This window comes from Mesoplodon mirus (assembly GCF_964341445.2).
Source record: "Mesoplodon mirus genome assembly, chromosome: 8".
Taxonomy (NCBI): domain Eukaryota; kingdom Metazoa; phylum Chordata; class Mammalia; order Artiodactyla; family Ziphiidae; genus Mesoplodon; species Mesoplodon mirus.
The window spans coordinates 102299240-102315837 of record NC_138984.1 but is presented as its reverse complement, the minus strand read 5'-3'; the positions used below and the strand labels follow the sequence as shown (position 1 = coordinate 102315837).

Genomic DNA, 16598 nt, shown 5'->3' with positions numbered 1-16598 from the left:
ATACCAGGTGTCCAATGAACAAGTGGTGATAGATTCCATGTTTAGGAACCTTTGACAAACACAGAGATCATTAGATCACTGTGTAATACATTTCTATCTGTTCCATCTACCATATACCCACATTTAGACCCCATTGTAAGCAGAACAGCATTTTCTAAAGTTGGTCCCTCTGTACATGTGATAAGCCCTGTCTGTGACAGTTTATCTGATCCATTCTGTAGTCACATAACACAGACTTAAGTGGTACTAAGTTCTCTCTGTCAGATCCTCCTCACCCATGAGGCACTAGGAACCACAGTAATTATGCTATTACTCTAAGATCTTCTTTTGGATGAGTTTTCCCACCTTAGAGGACAGATTTTAGTTGTATGCCTTTTACTGGATTTCAGTCAGCATTTGACAAACTTCTGATCTGGTGGCAGAATGACCTGGATACATTTGGAAGGAGGCTGCAGCTGAGAACCTGTATTTTCTCTCATTGTTTTCCTCTGATTTTCCTTGCACTGCCCTTGGACCAGCACCCAGATACGTGGCTTACACATAATTTCTCCCATTTTATTATCTCCAAGAAAGTTTCAACCACCTTAATTCCTGATACAGTTCCACATTAACCTAGCATTCTCTTTGTATTTTATGATGCTGTTTCTGGAGAGGGGGGCAGGAGGAGGAATAGTCAATCAGGTAGCTGTTATACCCTGGTAAACATGTTTGTTTGTTTTTTAATTGGGTTTCTCTTTTAAAAATATGGACCAGTATCATCTTCTGTTTACTTGTTTTAATATATATATATATATATATATATATATATATATATATATATATATATATATATATATATATATATATATATTATAATTATCTATGGAGACTCTTGCTGTATTCCCTGAAGTTAGAAAGGAATTGGTAGGGAAAAGTCTTAGGTTTCCTTTCTTATGTTTTGAACCATTATTTTAAAAACGTCTTAAAAAACAAGTACTTGGTTACACTTCTCACTCCAACATTGGAAATGAATCTGTTGATGCCTATCCCCCCTCCTAAGAGAAGATAGATGATAAGAATATGGGTTTTCAATCTCAGACGCCCAAAGAATGAGGACCTTTGTGGGAATCTTTGAACCGCCCAGTCCACCAGCCTCGGGTTACAAAGGAGGAAACTAAGACTCTTGAGGTCACTGGCCTCAGGTCACCCGAAAAAGTGGCAGATCAGGAAAAAGAAAAACGAGTCAAAACAATGCTAGACACAATGCCCATGTTCTCGTTTGATCCTAAATCAACACTCTACCATTATTCTCGCAGCTATAGTAGCAAAAATTTAGGAATCAGAGAGACCATATGGTTTTCCTTGTAAATATTCATGATAAGAATCCGATTCTGCCTAAATTGAACAATTTCACTTTCTTCTCGGAATTCAAAGCCAGATGCTCTCTACCCAACTACAGATGAATTTTTATGAAAAGCCTATGCAAGTAGTAAAGAGTAGCTAATTATTACCAGGCAATCTAAGCGATATGATAAGTGTATGGTGACACTTGTATGGATATGTGAATAAATGGTCTAGGGACACAAACCATTGGGACCTGGTGAAGAAGGCAACCACCTCGCGGTTGGGGAGGGTCTGAAGAGGCCCCAGGAATGGGCCAGGGGGAAGGAGGGAGGGTGTGTGAAGGTGGGTGCAGAGGCCTGAAGAGGTCACTCCTGGTGGTGGGAGAAAGGCAGGAAGTATATTGAGGGGACAGGTTACCATAGTAACCACACACATGGATTGGATGAATGAGCTTAAGAACTTTCATTTGCTGTCAGAGTCTTCACACAGCAGTGGGAGGGGACACCAGTCAAGGCAGGTGATGGTCAACCCACAGTGCAGGGCCATCCCTGCTCTGGGCTATTTGAGGTCCCTTGGCAAGCAGAGGAGAGTGGAAGCCCCTCAGCCCTGCACAGCACTTATTATCAATTTTACCTGCAGACTATCTTTTTGCTGTTCTCCTTCGCCATTCTAGATAGAGCCCTCCACAAACCCTTAAGTGCCCGAAGTATGGTCCTTGAGCATCCTTTCTTGCACACAGTGCATACTCTATTCCGTACCTACAGCCCCCTGAGGGATGCATCTCAAGCAAATATGACCCTACTGCGTAATCTATACATCAGTTCTCTCTTCACCCCTTTCCATTCTGTTTTGTCTATAGGATCAAGTTCTAGTACCTCAACATGGTCTAAAGTCTTAATGATTGCATCCCTTCCTGCCCTTCCCATTGGAACTTGCCTGCTGTTATGCTGGCTTCTGAACTACCGTCAGCTGACCTTCTGGCAGGTCCTTGTATATACCGCCCACCTTCCTGTCTCTGACCTTAGAAACTGCTTTCCCTCTCTACTCGGATAAAACTTCTGCTCACTTTCCAATTAGTTACACCTGCTCTCCTGTAAGATCTCAATTCCAATGTCACTTCGCTAAGGAAGCCTTTTGTAACCCTCCAGATTAGAAGAGGCTTCCTTTGTGTGAGACCTCATGTACTGTTTCTGCATAGCAATTAATAGTGTGGAGGTTTTTCTCTGCCCTCCAAAGGGAGGGCCTGCTTGGGGAGGATGAATCAATGAAAAGGGCTTGCCTCCTCCCGCTGACACAAACCTGCTTCTTGAGTTTTAAGGTCCTGACCATTCTTAGGAGTCCATCAAGCTTCATGAATCAAATAGGGGACAGTACAGCTCTTGTGGTTAATGGTACAAAACAAAGTGTTTTTCCATAGAAATGGACAGTCTCTCTAAGGTGGTCTATGAACAGATCTTAGAGTTTCAACGTTCTGTGCTCCATCCATAGAAATCAAAGTCTTTTGTCTGAGAAAAGAGGTGGGACAGGAACTTCTGTGTATTGAGGGTTGCAAAGGAAAGGCCATGGTGGACCCCAGGGAAGGAAAGTGGACATGGTTTGGGGGACCCCGAGGCACAGATGGACCTGTCACTTCTGGATACCTTATCTTTTGGAGAAGAATGAGCATGTATGATCATGAAGGCACTGGACACTAAGAACTGCCATTTGGTGGACAAAGAGAGGCCCCCACTTATAGGTACCAGTGACCTGGGGCTCAGTGGAGCCATTGTCCCATGGAGGGTCACTATCCAATCAGGGCCTGGTGGTGTTGTCAGGTGAGGCACATCAGACACCAAGGATTTAGACTCTTCAGTGTAGAGTGACCTCCTTTTGGGACAGCGAAAGACCTTGTAGCTCTTGTAATATATTCAGGGAAAGAGAGACCATGGCACCGATACTGACTTTCTTGCAGTCTCATCTGTAAGATCAGGGCTGGTTGATTTACCTTGAAGACTTGGCCACCATGGTGCAACCCTGTGTCATGGGATACTTTGCATCAGTTACAGTAAAAAATGTACATTTAATGACTATAGACTGAAAAGGAACAGGATCCCATTTACGTGTATCACTTATAAAGCCCTGTGCTTAGTGCATTGTTTTACAATGTTGGAGAAATCTTGAATGCATGTTGAAATCCCTACTGAATTAAATCTACAGTAGAATGGAGAGTTTAAGGCATGGAGTGTCCTTCTTCATGGGGATGGGATGAAAGTTGAATTAATGGATTAAGCTGGTATATAGGGTAGAATACAGTCTGTTGACTTTTTGCTGCTCTCTATTTTGACACCTTTCTCAAGTACATTGTCTTCTCTCTTTTTTTTTTAACAATTTTGTCTTCTTTAAAATTGAAGTATAGTTGATTTACAATGTTGTGCTAGTTTCAGGTATACAGACACACACACGCACACACATACATATATATATTTCAGATTCTTTTCCCTTATAGGTTATTACAAGATGCTGGGTATAGTTCCCTGTGTTATACAGTAAATCCTTATTGATTATCTATTTTATATATAGTAGTGTGTATATATTAATCCCAAACTCCTAATTTATCCTTCTCCCACCCTTTCCTCTTTGATAACTGTAAGTTTGTGTTCTATGTCTGTGGGTTTACTTCTGTTTTGTAAATAAGTTCATTTGTATCTTTTATTTTAGATTCCACAAATAAGTGGTATCATATGGTATTTGTCTTTCTCTGACTTACTTCACTTAGTATGATAATTTCTAGGTCCATCCATGTTGCTGCAGATGGCATTATTTCATTCATTTTAAGGCTTGAGAAATATTGTCTTCTTGCATGCTCTTTCTAAATCATTGCTGGGGACTCCTTCAAATGCTGTCTTGAGAAGGATTCTGAAGTCACAAATGGCATTATTGAAAATGATTCAATAGTCCGTGTTGATTTCAAAAGTCCTACTTTTTCATTTAGCTCATTTCTTCTTTCTCTCCATTGTAGTGAATGGGGCTGAGTATCAGTGCCTCTTGACACTTTGGCATTTCTGCCAGCAACCAGAACAGCTGAGATGGATGTGGAATGGGGCAGGGGGTGCTGCACAGCAGTGTGACAAACAGCTCAGCCAGGAACACTCACATTTGTCAGGAGAGTTGGGTCAGATTGGGTGTAGAAGGCGTTTCCCATCTATTCCCATCTCTCTCTCCTACTTGCCCTTGGACCTACCATTGGAGAACAGAGCAGGGAAGTGCTCTAAAAACAGAGAAGTTTTGGACAGCTCAGGCAGCTGCATGGACACAAGGACAACAGAGGACAGCATGAGGGCAATGTGGGAGACGGAGTGGAGAGCACGGCCTGCAGTGATGTGGAGACACGGTCCAAAGACAATGCATTTCCAAGTTCTCCTGCTCCCTGTTGAACAAAGCATTGATCCCCACACCTGGCCTTACCTTAACCAGTGAGAATCCCTAAAGCATTTATTTGAAGTTCTTGCCACCAGGATCTTGCTGGGGACCGGGAATGTCCCCTGAGTGCCTCTCAAGGGCTTCTGGGTTCCCTGGCCTATTTCAAAGGTACTGGGGCCCATTAGACTTTCAGTGGAATGCAGCAGACAATCTCAGTTCCTCTAGACCCCCGCTGTCCTGAGGACCACCCTCCATGATTGTCTATCCAAAAAACACTCACAGAAAGGCTTGAGTGGAGCTAAATATTGGACCTTTTTAAGTGTTTTTAAAATTGAAAAATAGCTGATTTATAATGTTGTGCTAGTTTCTGGTATACAGCAAAGTGATTCAGTTATACATATATATTATATTTCATATTCTTTTCATTATGGTTTTTTACAGGATATTGAATATATTTCCCTGTGCTATACAGTAGGACTTTGTTGTCTATCCATTCTCTATGTAATAGTTTGCATCTGCTAACCCTAAACTCCCAATCCATCCCTCCCATGCACCCCCTCCCCCTTGGCACCCACAAGTCTGTTCTCTGTGTCTGATACACTGGATTTTAAAGCAATGGAGGAAGGGGCATTTTACAAAGTCCTAGGCTTCTACCTTCAGCCTTGTCACCTTTCGCCCTCCTACACAGCCCCCACATTTGTCACCTTTCCCCCTTCTACTTTGGGTACAGTTTTGCTGTGGCAAATTGTTACCAGAGGAGGTGACACTGACCTCAGGAAAAGTAAAGGGGAAGAAGAGTTACTGCTACTCCCAAGTTCCCTGTGGGAACACTTGTGAATTTGCTTTGTTTAAAAGACAGCCTTGCCTCAGTTAATCTGCCGTCAGTGGGGATATTTCATCTTGAAAGGATATCAACCAGAAATCCAAAAATGCAGATTAAGGGGCAGTGGGGCACAGAGGAGAGAGAGCCAGGTGCTTGCTCTGAGCTGGGAGCAGGTGGTGGCAGAGAAGGAGGAGGAGAAGGACCAGTAGAAGGCAGTGGTGGTGTCCTCGCTGGGGTGATGGTGCAGGTGCAGGTGCTTGGAGCTGGTGTGGAGCTGCCTGGCTGAGTGGTGCCTGGTCTGGGGTCTGGAGCACTGCCAATTCTCTCCCGGGAGCAGGGGGCGGGTGGGAAAATGCTGAGCAGGTTGATGAGTGTCAGCAGCAGGAGCCTGGAGCACGAGCAAGCTGCATCGTGCACCTGCTGGATGACAGTGGGTACACCTGCGCCATCCAGGGAGATTCAAGATGGCAGAAGAGTAAGTGGATGTGGAGTTCATCTCTCTCCACGGATGCATCAGGAATACATCTATACGTGTGACAGTTCTCACAGAACACCAGCTGGAAACTAGCAGAAGAACTTGGACACTGGAAAGGACTATAAAGATCCTTGCATAACTGAGATGAGTGACTTGCAGAGTCTTGGTCCCTTGACCAGATGTTGGACCTGAGGCTCTGGAGTGGGAGCACCAAGTCCAGGATGCTGGACCACTAGAGAATTCCCAACCCCAAGGAAGATTAATCACCGAGAGCCCTCACGGAGGCCTCTATCTGAATCCAAGACCCAGCTCCACCCAACTGCCAGCAGCTCCCAGTGTTGGGCCCCTCACACCAAACAACAAAGAAGACAGGAACACAAACCCACTCATCAGCACACAGACTACCTAAAGTCATACTAAGCTCCCAGACACCCCAAAACACACCACTTGACAAGGACCTGCTCTTCAGAGAGAAAAGACTCAGCTCCACCCACCAGAACGCAGATACCATTCCCTCCCATCAGGAAGCCTACACAAGACACTAGACCAACCACCACCAGGGGCAGAGAACAGAAGCAAGAGGAACTATGACCCTGCAGCCTAGGGAAAGGAGACCTCAAATACTGTAAATTAGACAAAATGAGAAGACAGAGAAATAACCTACAGGCAAAGGAGCAAGATAAAAACCCACAAGACCAAACAAATGAAGAAGAAACAGGCAAACTACCTGAAAAATTCAGAGTAGTGATAGTAAAGATGATTCAAAATCTTGGAAATAGAATAGAGAAAATACAAGAACTATTTCACAAGGACCTAGAAGAACTAAAGAGCAAACAAACAGTGATGAACAACACAATAACTGAAATTAAAAATACTCTAGAGGGAATCAATAGCAGAATAACTGAGGCAGAAGAACAGTAAGTGAGCTGGAAGATAGAATGGTGGAAATAACTGACACATAGCAGAATAAAGAGAAAATAATGAAAAGAATGTAGGACAGTCTCAGAGACCCCTGGGACAACATTAAGCGCACCAACATTCAAATTATAGGCTCTCAGAAGAAGAAGAATAAAAGAAAGTGTCTGAGAAAATATTTGAAGGGATAATAGTTGAAAACTTATGCAACATGGGACAGGAAATAGTCAATCAAGTCCAGGAAGTGCAGAGAGTACCATGTAGGATAAATCCAAGAAGAAACATGCCGAGGCACGTATTAATCAAACTAACAAAAATTAAACACAAAGAAAAAATATTAAAAGCAGCAAGGGAAAAGCAACAAATAACATATAAGGGAATCCCCATAAGGTTAACAGCTGATCTTTCAGCAGAAACTCTACAGGTCAGAAGGGAGTGGTAAGATGTATTTAAAGTGAAGAAAGGGAAAAACCTACAACCAAGATTACTCTACCCAGTAAGGATCTCATTCAGATTCAACAGAGAAATCAAAAGCTTTACAGACAAGCAAAAGTTAAGAGAATTCAGCACCATCAAACCAGCTTTACAGCAAATGCTAAGGGAACTTCTCTAGGCAGGAAACACAAGAGAAGGAAAAGACTTACAAAAACAAACCCAAAACAATCAAGAAAATGGTAATAGGAACATACATGTCAATAATTACATTGAATGTAAATGGATTAAATGCCCCAACCAAGGCACAGGCTGGCTAAATGGGTACAAAAAGAAGACCTGTATATGTGCTGTCTACAAGAGACCCACTTCAGACCTAAGGACACATACAGACTGAAAGTGAGAGGATGGAAAAAGATATTCTATACAAATGGAAATCAAAAGAAAGCTGGAGTAGCAATACTCATATCAGAAAAAATAGACTTTAAAATAAAGACTATTATAAGATACAAGGAAGGACACTATATAATGATCAAGGGATCAATCCAAGAAGAAGATGTAACAATTGTAAATATCTATGCACCCAACATAGAAGCACCTCAATACATAAGGCAAATGCTAACAGCCATAAAAGGGGAAATCAACAGTAACACAATAACAGTAGGTGAATTTAACACCCCACTTACACCAATGGACAGATCATCCAAACAAAATATAAACAAGAAAACATAAGCTTTAAATGACACATTAGACCAGATGGACTTAATTGATATTTATAGGACATTCCATCCAAAAACAATAGAATACACTTTCTTCTTGAGTGCACACAGAACATTCTCCAGGATAGATCACATCTTGGGTCACAAATCAAGCCTCAGTAAATTTAAGAAAATTGAAATCATATCAGTCAGCTTTTCCAAACACAACAGTATGAGACTACATATCAACTATAAAAAAGCAGATTAAAACAGCAATGGGATATCAAAAGCAAGCTGGTAGATTTTTTTTTTTAACAGTTGTACCCAGTACAGAGGAGGAAGTTCTCAGAGATGGCTGCCAAAAGCTTCCATGTCAGACAAACATAGGTTTGTTCCCCCATTGTCACTGCTAAGGAGGACTCTGGCTTTTGTCGAACCACCTAGTTTCTCCAAACACAATTTGTGCATTTTTTAAATGAATGCAGTGTCATTGTGTAGAATACATGAGATACGCATGTTAGCGCTTAGCCTAATGCCAAATGCAGTATAAACTGTGGGCAATTTCTTGATGGATATCAAGGGCCTTACACTTTGACATATTAATTAACTTCTGGGGATCTAGCCTAAGGAGAAGAACACATCTAAACAACTACAAAAAATGATCAATGCAAGAATATGCTTATAGCCGTGTGCTTGATGAATGCGTCATTAGAAATGTACTATTGGGAGAAGTTTGTTTGGAAACTGCTATTTGTTTTCAGAAATGCAGGACTATCACTAACAAATATATTTGAGACCTAAGGATGTTTTTTCAGGATTATGAGGCTGTACAATCTGAAGGATTAATCTGTTCTAGGACTAGGAGCTGTCCTAGGTATCTAACCCCACTACCTGGCCACTTTAGTGCAAAGTTGAATTCAGGCAGCCAGGCAAGCCAGGGCATTCCTCTTTCAGAAATCCCTGTCTTTTTTTTTTTTTTTTTTTTTTGCAGAAGTGACACTGGCTATGGAAACAGGTGGAGCTTAACCTCTTTCACTGGCATTGAGAGATTTACAGGGGACAAGGAGTGTCTATGAATAGAATAGACTGTGTTTGCCAAGGGAGAGGGGCGTGGGGGAGGGATGGATAGGGAGTTTGGGATTAGCAGATGCAAACTATTTTTTTTTATTTTGACCATCTTTTTTGTTTTTTTTTTAGGATTTTTTTTCTTTATTTTTTATTTTTTTTTGCTTTATAACAAATTTAATCAGTTATACATATACATATGTTCCCATATCCCCTCCCTTTTGCGTCTCCCTCCCACCCTCCCTATCCCACACCTCCAGGCGGTCATAAAGCACTGAGCTGATCTCCCTGTGCTATGCGGTTGCTTCCCATTAGCTATCTACCTTACGTTTGGTAGTGTATATATGTCCATGCTGCTCTTTCACTTTGTCACAGCTTACCCTTCCCCCTCCCCATATCCTCAAGTCCATTCTCTAGTAGGTCTGTGTCTTTATTCCTGTCTTACCCCTATGTTCTTCATGACATTTTTTTTCTTAAATTCCATATATATGTGTCAGCATAGAGTATTTGTCTTTCTCTTTCTGACTGACGTCACTCTGTATGACAGACTCTAGGTCCATCCACCTCATTACAAATAGCTCAATTTCGTTTCTTTTTATGGCTGAGTAATATTCCATTGTATATATGTGCCACATCTTCTTTACCCATTCATCCGATGATGGACACTTAGGTTGTTTCCATCTCCAGGCTATTGTAAATAAGGCTGCTATGAACATTTTGGTACATGTCTCTTTTTGAATTATGGTTTTCTCAGGGTATATGCCCAGTAGTGGGATTGCTGGATCACATGGTAGTTCTATTTGTAGTTTTTTAAGGAACCTCCATACCGTTCTCCATAGTGGCTGTACCAATTCACATTCCCACCAGCAGTGCAAGAGTGTTCCCTTTTTTCCACACCCTCTCCAGCATTTATTGTTTCTAGATTTTTTGATGATGGCCATTCTGACTGGTGTGAGATGATATCTCATTGTAGTTTTGAGTTGCATTTCTCTAATGAGTAAAGATGTTGAGCATCCTTTCATGTGTTTGTTCGCAGTCTGTATATCTTCTGTGGAGAAATGTCTATTTAGGTCTTCTGCCCATTTTTGGATTTTTTTTTGTTTGTTTTTTTGTTATTGAGCTGCATGAGCTGCTTATAAATTTTGGAGATTAATCCTTTGTCAGTTGCTTCATTTGCAAATATTTTCTCCCATTCTGAGGGTTGTCTTTTGGTCTTGTTTATGGTTTCCTTTGCTGTGCAAAAGCTTTGAAGTTTCATTAGGTCCCGTTTATTTATTTTTGTCTTTATTTCCATTTCTCTAGGAGGTGGGTCAAAAAGGATCTTGCTGTGATTTATGTCATACAGTGTTCTGCCTATGTTTTCCTCTAAGAGTTTGATAGTTTCTGGCCTTACATTTAGGTCTTTAATCCATTTTGAGCTTATTTTTGTGTATGGTGTTAGGGAGTGATCTAATCTCATACTTTTACGTGTCCCTATCCAGTTTTCACAGCACCATTTATTGAAGAGACTGTCCTTTCTCCACTGTACATTCCTGCCTCCTTTATCAAAGATAAGGTGACCATATGTGCGTGGGTTTAACTCTGGGCTTTCTATCCTGTTCCATTGATCTATCTTTCTGTTTTTGTGCCAGTACCATACTGTCTTGATTACTGTAGCTTTGTAGTATAGTCTGAAGTCAGGGAGCCTGATTCCTCCAGCTCCATTTTTCGTTCTCAAGATGCTTTGGCTATTCGGGGTCTATTGTGTTTCCATACAAATTGTGAAATTTTTTGTTCTAGTTCTGTGAAAAATGCCATTGGTAGTTTGATAAGGATTGCATTGAATCTGTAGATTGCTTTGGGTAGTAGAGTCATTTTCACAATGTTGATTCTTCCAATCCAGGAGCATGGTACATCTCTCCATCTATTTGTATCATCTTTAATTTCTTTCATCAGTGTCTTATAATTTTCTGCATACAGGTCTTTTGTCTCCTTAGGTAGGTTTATTCCTAGATATTTTATTCTTTGGGTTGCAATGGTAAATGGGAGTGTTTCCTTGATTTCACTTTCAGATTTTTCATCATTAGTATAAAGGAATGCCAGAGATTTCTGTGCATTAATTTTGTATCCTGCAACTTGACCAAATTCATTGATTAGCTCTAGTAGTTTTCTGGTAGCATCTTTAGGATACTCTATGTATAGTATCATGTCATCTGCAAACAATGACGGCTTTACTTCTTCTTTTCCGATTTGGATTCCTTTTATTTCCTTTTCTTCTCTGATTGCTGTGACTAAGACTTCCAAAACTATGTTGAATAAGAGTGGTGAGAGTGGGCAGCCTTGTCTTGTTCCTGATCTTAGTGGAAATGGTTTCAGTTTTTCACCATTGAGGACAATGCTGGCTGTGGGTTTGTCATATATGGCCTTTATTATGTTGAGGAAAGTTCCCTCTATGCCTACTTTCTGCAGGGTTTTTATCATAAATGGGTGTTGAATTTTGTCGAAAGCTTTCTCTGCATCTATTGAGATGATCATATGGTTTTTCTCCTTCAATTTGTTAATACAGTGTATCACGTTGATTGATTTCCATATATTGAAGCATACTTGCATTCCTGGAATAAACCCCACTTGATCATGGTGTATGATCCTTTCAATGTACTGTTGGATTCTGTTTGCTAGTATTTTGTTGAGGATTTTTGTATCTATGTTCATCAGTGATATTGGCCTGTAGGTTTCTTTCTTTGTGACATCCTTGCCTGGTTTTGGTATCAAGGTGATGGTGGCCTCGTAGAATGAGTTTGGGAGTGTTCCTCCCTCTGCTATATTTTGGAAGAGTTTGAGAAGGATAGGTGTTAGCTCTTCTCTAAATGCTTGATAGAATTCGCCTGTGAAGCCATCTGGTCCTGGGCTTTTGTTTGTTGGAAGATTTTTTATCACAGTTTCAATTTCAGTGCTTGTGATTAGTCTGTTCATATTTTCTATTTCTTCCTGATTCAGTCTTGGCAGGTTGTGTATTTCTAAGAATTTGTCCATTTCTTCCAGGTTGTCCATTTTATTGGCATAGAGTTGCTTGTAGTAATCTCTCATGATCTTTTGTATTTCTGCAGTGTCAGTTGTTACTTCTCCTTTTTCATTTCTAATTCTATTGATTTGAGTCTTCTCCCTTCTTTTCTTGATGAGTCTGGCTAATGGTTTATCAATTTTGTTTATCTTCTCAAAGAACCAGCTTTTAGTTTTATTGATCTTTGCTATCGTTTCCTTCATTTCTTTTTCATTTATTTCTGATCTGATCTTTATGATTTCTTTCCTTCTGCTAACTTTGGGATGTTTTTGTTCTTCTTTCTCTAATTGCTTTAGGTGCAAGGTTAGGTTGTTTATTCGAGATGTTTCCTGTTTCTTAAGGTGGGATTGTATTGCTATAAACTTCCCTCTTAGAACTGCTTTTGCTGCATCCCATAGGTTTTGTGTCGTTGTGCCTCCATTGTCATTTGTTTCTAGGTATTTTTTAATTTTCCCTTTGATTTCTTCAGTGATCACTTCGTTATTAAGTAGTGTATTGTTTAGCCTCCATGTGTTTTTAATTTTTACAGCTCTTTTCCTGTAATTGATATCTAGTCTCATAGCATTGTGGTCAGAAAAGATACTTGATACAATTTCAATTTTCTTAAATTTACCAAGGCTTGCTTTGTGACCCAAGATATGATCTATCCTGGAGAATGTTCCATGAGCACTTGAGAAAAATGTGTATTCTGTTGTTTTTGGATGGAATGTCCTATAAATATCAATTAAGTCCATCTTGTTTAATGTATCATTTAAAGCTTGTGTTTCCTTATTTATTTTCATTTTGGATGATCTGTCCATTGGTGAAAGTGGGGTGTTAAAGTCCCCTACTATGAATGTGTTACTGTCGATTTCTCCTTTTATTGCTGTTAGTATTTGCCTTATGTATTGAGGTGCTCCTATGTTGGGTGCATAAATATTTACAATTGTTATATCTTCTTCTTGGATCGATCCCTTGATCATTATGTAGTGTCCTACTTTGTCTCTTCTAGTAGTCTTTATTTTAAAGTCTATTTTGTCTGATATGAGAATTGCTACTCCAGCTTTCTTTTGGTTTCCATTTGCATGGAATATCTTTTTCCATCCCCTTACTTTCAGTCTGTATGTGTCTCTAGGTCTGAAGTGGGTCTCTTGTAGACAGCATATATATGGGTCTTGTTTTTGTATCCATTCAGCCAATCTGTGTCTTTTGGTGGGAGCATTTAGTCCATTTACATTTAAGGTAATTATCGATATGTATGTTCCTATTCCCATTTCCTTAATTGTTTTGGGTTCGTTATTGTAGGTCTTTTACTTCTGTTGTGTTTCTTGCCTAGAGAAGTTCCTTTAGCATTTGTTGTAAAGCTGGTTTGGTGGTGCTGAACTCTCTCAGCTTTTGCTTGTCTGTAAATGTTTTAATTTCTCCATCAAATCTGAATGAGATCCTTGCTGGGTAGAGTAATCTTGGTTGCAGGTTTTTCTCCTTCATCACTTTAATTATGTCCTGCCACTCCCTTCTGGCTTGTAGAGTTTCTGCTGAGAGATCAGCTGTTATCCTGATGGGGATTCCCTTGTGTGTTATTTGTTGTTTTTGCCTTGCTGCTTTTAATATGATTTCTTTGTGTTTAATTTTTGACAGTTTGATTAATATGTGTCTTGGCGTATTTCTCCTTGGATTTATTCTGTATGGGACTCTCTGTGCCTCCTGGACTTGATTAACTATTTCCTTTCCCATATTAGGGAAGTTTTCAACTATAATCTCTTCAAATATTTTCTCAGTCCCTTTCTTTTTGTCTTCTTCTTCTGGAACCCCTATAATTCGAATGTTGGTGCGTTTAATGTTGTCCCAGACATCTCTGAGACTGTCCTCTGTTGTTTTCATTCTTTTTTCTTTATTTTGCTCTGCATCAGTTATTTCCACTATTTTATCTTCCACCTCACTTATCCATTCTTCTGCCTCAGTTATTCTGCTATTGATCCCATCTAGAGTATTTTTTATTTCATTTATTGTGTTTTTAATCGATTCTTGATTCATCTTTAGTTCTTCTAGGTCCTTGTTAACTGTTTCTTGCATTTTGTCTATTCTATTTCCAAGATTTTGGATCTTGGAAATAGAATCTTGGATCATCTTTACCATCATTATTCTGAATTCTTTTTCAGGTAGACTGCCTATTACCTCTTCATTTGTTAGGTCTGGTAGGTTTTTATCTTGCTCCTTCACCTGCTGTGTGTTTTTCTGTCTTCTCATTTTGCTTATGTTACTGTGTTTGGGGTCTCCTTTTTGCAGGCTGCAGGTTCGTAGTTCCTGTTGTTTTTGGTGTCTGTCCCCAGTGGCTAAGGTTGGTTTAGTGGGTTGTGTAGCCTTTCTGGTGGAGGGGACTAGTGCCTGTGTTTTGGTGGATGAGGCTGGATCTTGTCTTTCTGGTGGGCACGTCCACGTCTGGTGGTGTGTTTTGGGGTGTCTGCAGACTTTTTATGATTTTAGGCCACCTCTCTGCTAATGGGTGGCATTGTGTTCCTGTCTTGCTAGTTGTTTGGCATAGGATGTCCAGCACTGTAGCTTGCTTGTCGTTGAGTGAAGCTGGGTGCTGGTGTTGAGATGGAGAACTCTGGAAGATTTTCGCCATTTGATATTATGTGGAGCTGGGAGGTCTCTTTTGGACCAGTGTCCTGAACTTGGCTCTCCCACCTCAGAGGCACAGCACTGACTCCTGGCTCCTCAATTTGGGATGATTTGTTGTCTATTCATGTATTCCACAGATGCAGGGTACATCAAGTTGATTGTGGAGGTTTAATCCGCTGCTTCTGAGGCTGCTGGGAGAGGTTTCCCTTTCTCTTCTTTGTTCTCACAGCTCCTGGGTCTCAGTTTTGGATTTGGCCCCGCCTCTGCATGTAGGTGGCCGGAGGGCGCCTGTTCTTCGCTCAGACAGGACAGGGTTAAAGGAGCAGCCTCTTCAGGGACTCTGGCTCACTCAGGTCGGGCAGGAGGGAGGGGCACAGAGTGCGGGGCGAGCCACAGCGGCAGAGGCCGGCGTGACATTGCACCAGCCCGAGGCATGCCGTGTGTTCTCCCAGGGAACCTGCCCCTGGATCCCGGGACCCCGGCAGTGGTGGGCTGCACAGGCTCCCAGAAGGGCGGTGTGGACAGTGACCTGCGCTCGCACACAGGCTTCTTGGCGGCGGCAGCAGCAGCCCCAGCGTCCCACGCCCGTCACTGGGCTCTGCACTTTCAGCTGTGACTCCTGCCCATCTGTGGAGCTCCTTTAAGCAGGGTTCTTAATCCCCTCTTCTCACGCACCAGGAAACCAAGAGGGAAGAAAAAGTCTCTTGCCTCTTCGGCAGCTCCAGAGTTTTCCCGGACTCCTTCCTGGCTAGCTGTGGCACATTAGCCCCCTTCAGGCTGAGTTCTCGCCACCAGCCCCAGTCCTCTCCCTGTGCTCTGACTGAAGCCCGAGCCTCAGCTTCCAGCCAGATGCAAACTATTATATATAGAATGGATAAACAACAAGGTCCTGCTGTATAGCCCAGGGAACTATATTCAGTATCCTGTAGTAAAATATAATGGAAAAGAACATGAAAAAAATGAATATATATATATATATATATATATATATATATATATATATATATATAACTGAATCACTTTGCTGTACAGTAGAAATTAACACAACATTGTAAATCAATTATAATTCAATAAAATAAGTTTAAAAAAGATGTGTCTATGACTATTTAGAGGAAAATACTGCATTACACTTACCTGAGTAAGCTCACCACATTGTTGTAGAGGTTGGCCATAAAAATTCCAAATGGCTTTCATATTGTAACACATATTCATAATCTAGACGGTATTCCAGGCTTTCTCCTTATTCATCCAGTAAAAGTGACTCCAGCGCATGGCTCAGCTGGGCACATATATACATTTATTTATTTTCCTGTAACTTCCTCAAATAAACTTGGACCCATTTTCCCTCACTTATGCAAAGGATAATCTTCTTCTACTTCTTCCTGGTTCTAGTCTACACACACTTAATACTCCCCACCTCTGGTCCTCTCATGCATCCCCCCCCCCCACTGACTCCCATGTTACTAAAAATACTCTTAATACATTAAAAATCTGGCCAATGTTACTTTACTGCTTCTAACTTTTAATGATATCTTTGGCAAGCATAAACTCACCTCCTTCATGGTCCATGGCCCTCTCTGTCCCACTTCAAGTTCAGAAATGACTCATTCCCCAGGGATGCCATTTTGCTAATTTTTCCAAGCCTTTGCAAACACCATGCCATCTGCTGAGAAGGTTGACCGGGCACTCACTCTTGTCTTTCCCCACTTCCTTCCAGGAAAACATTGCCTCCCTTTGCTTCTTTAGCTATTTCTTCTACCAGGCTGCCCTGGGAACATTCCACATTGTAACAAAGTTTTCTCATGTTTATCTCTTTGAAAGGTATCC

General features: G+C 41.0%; 1 protein-coding gene across 2 annotated transcripts in view; it reads left to right on the top strand.

Moving 5' to 3' along the window:
- Nucleotides 1–16598, top strand: part of CNTNAP5 (contactin associated protein family member 5) — a gene marked incomplete at its 5' end in the record, with an annotated part of 904555 nt that overhangs the window by 485923 nt on the left and 402034 nt on the right. The window lies entirely within an intron of this gene.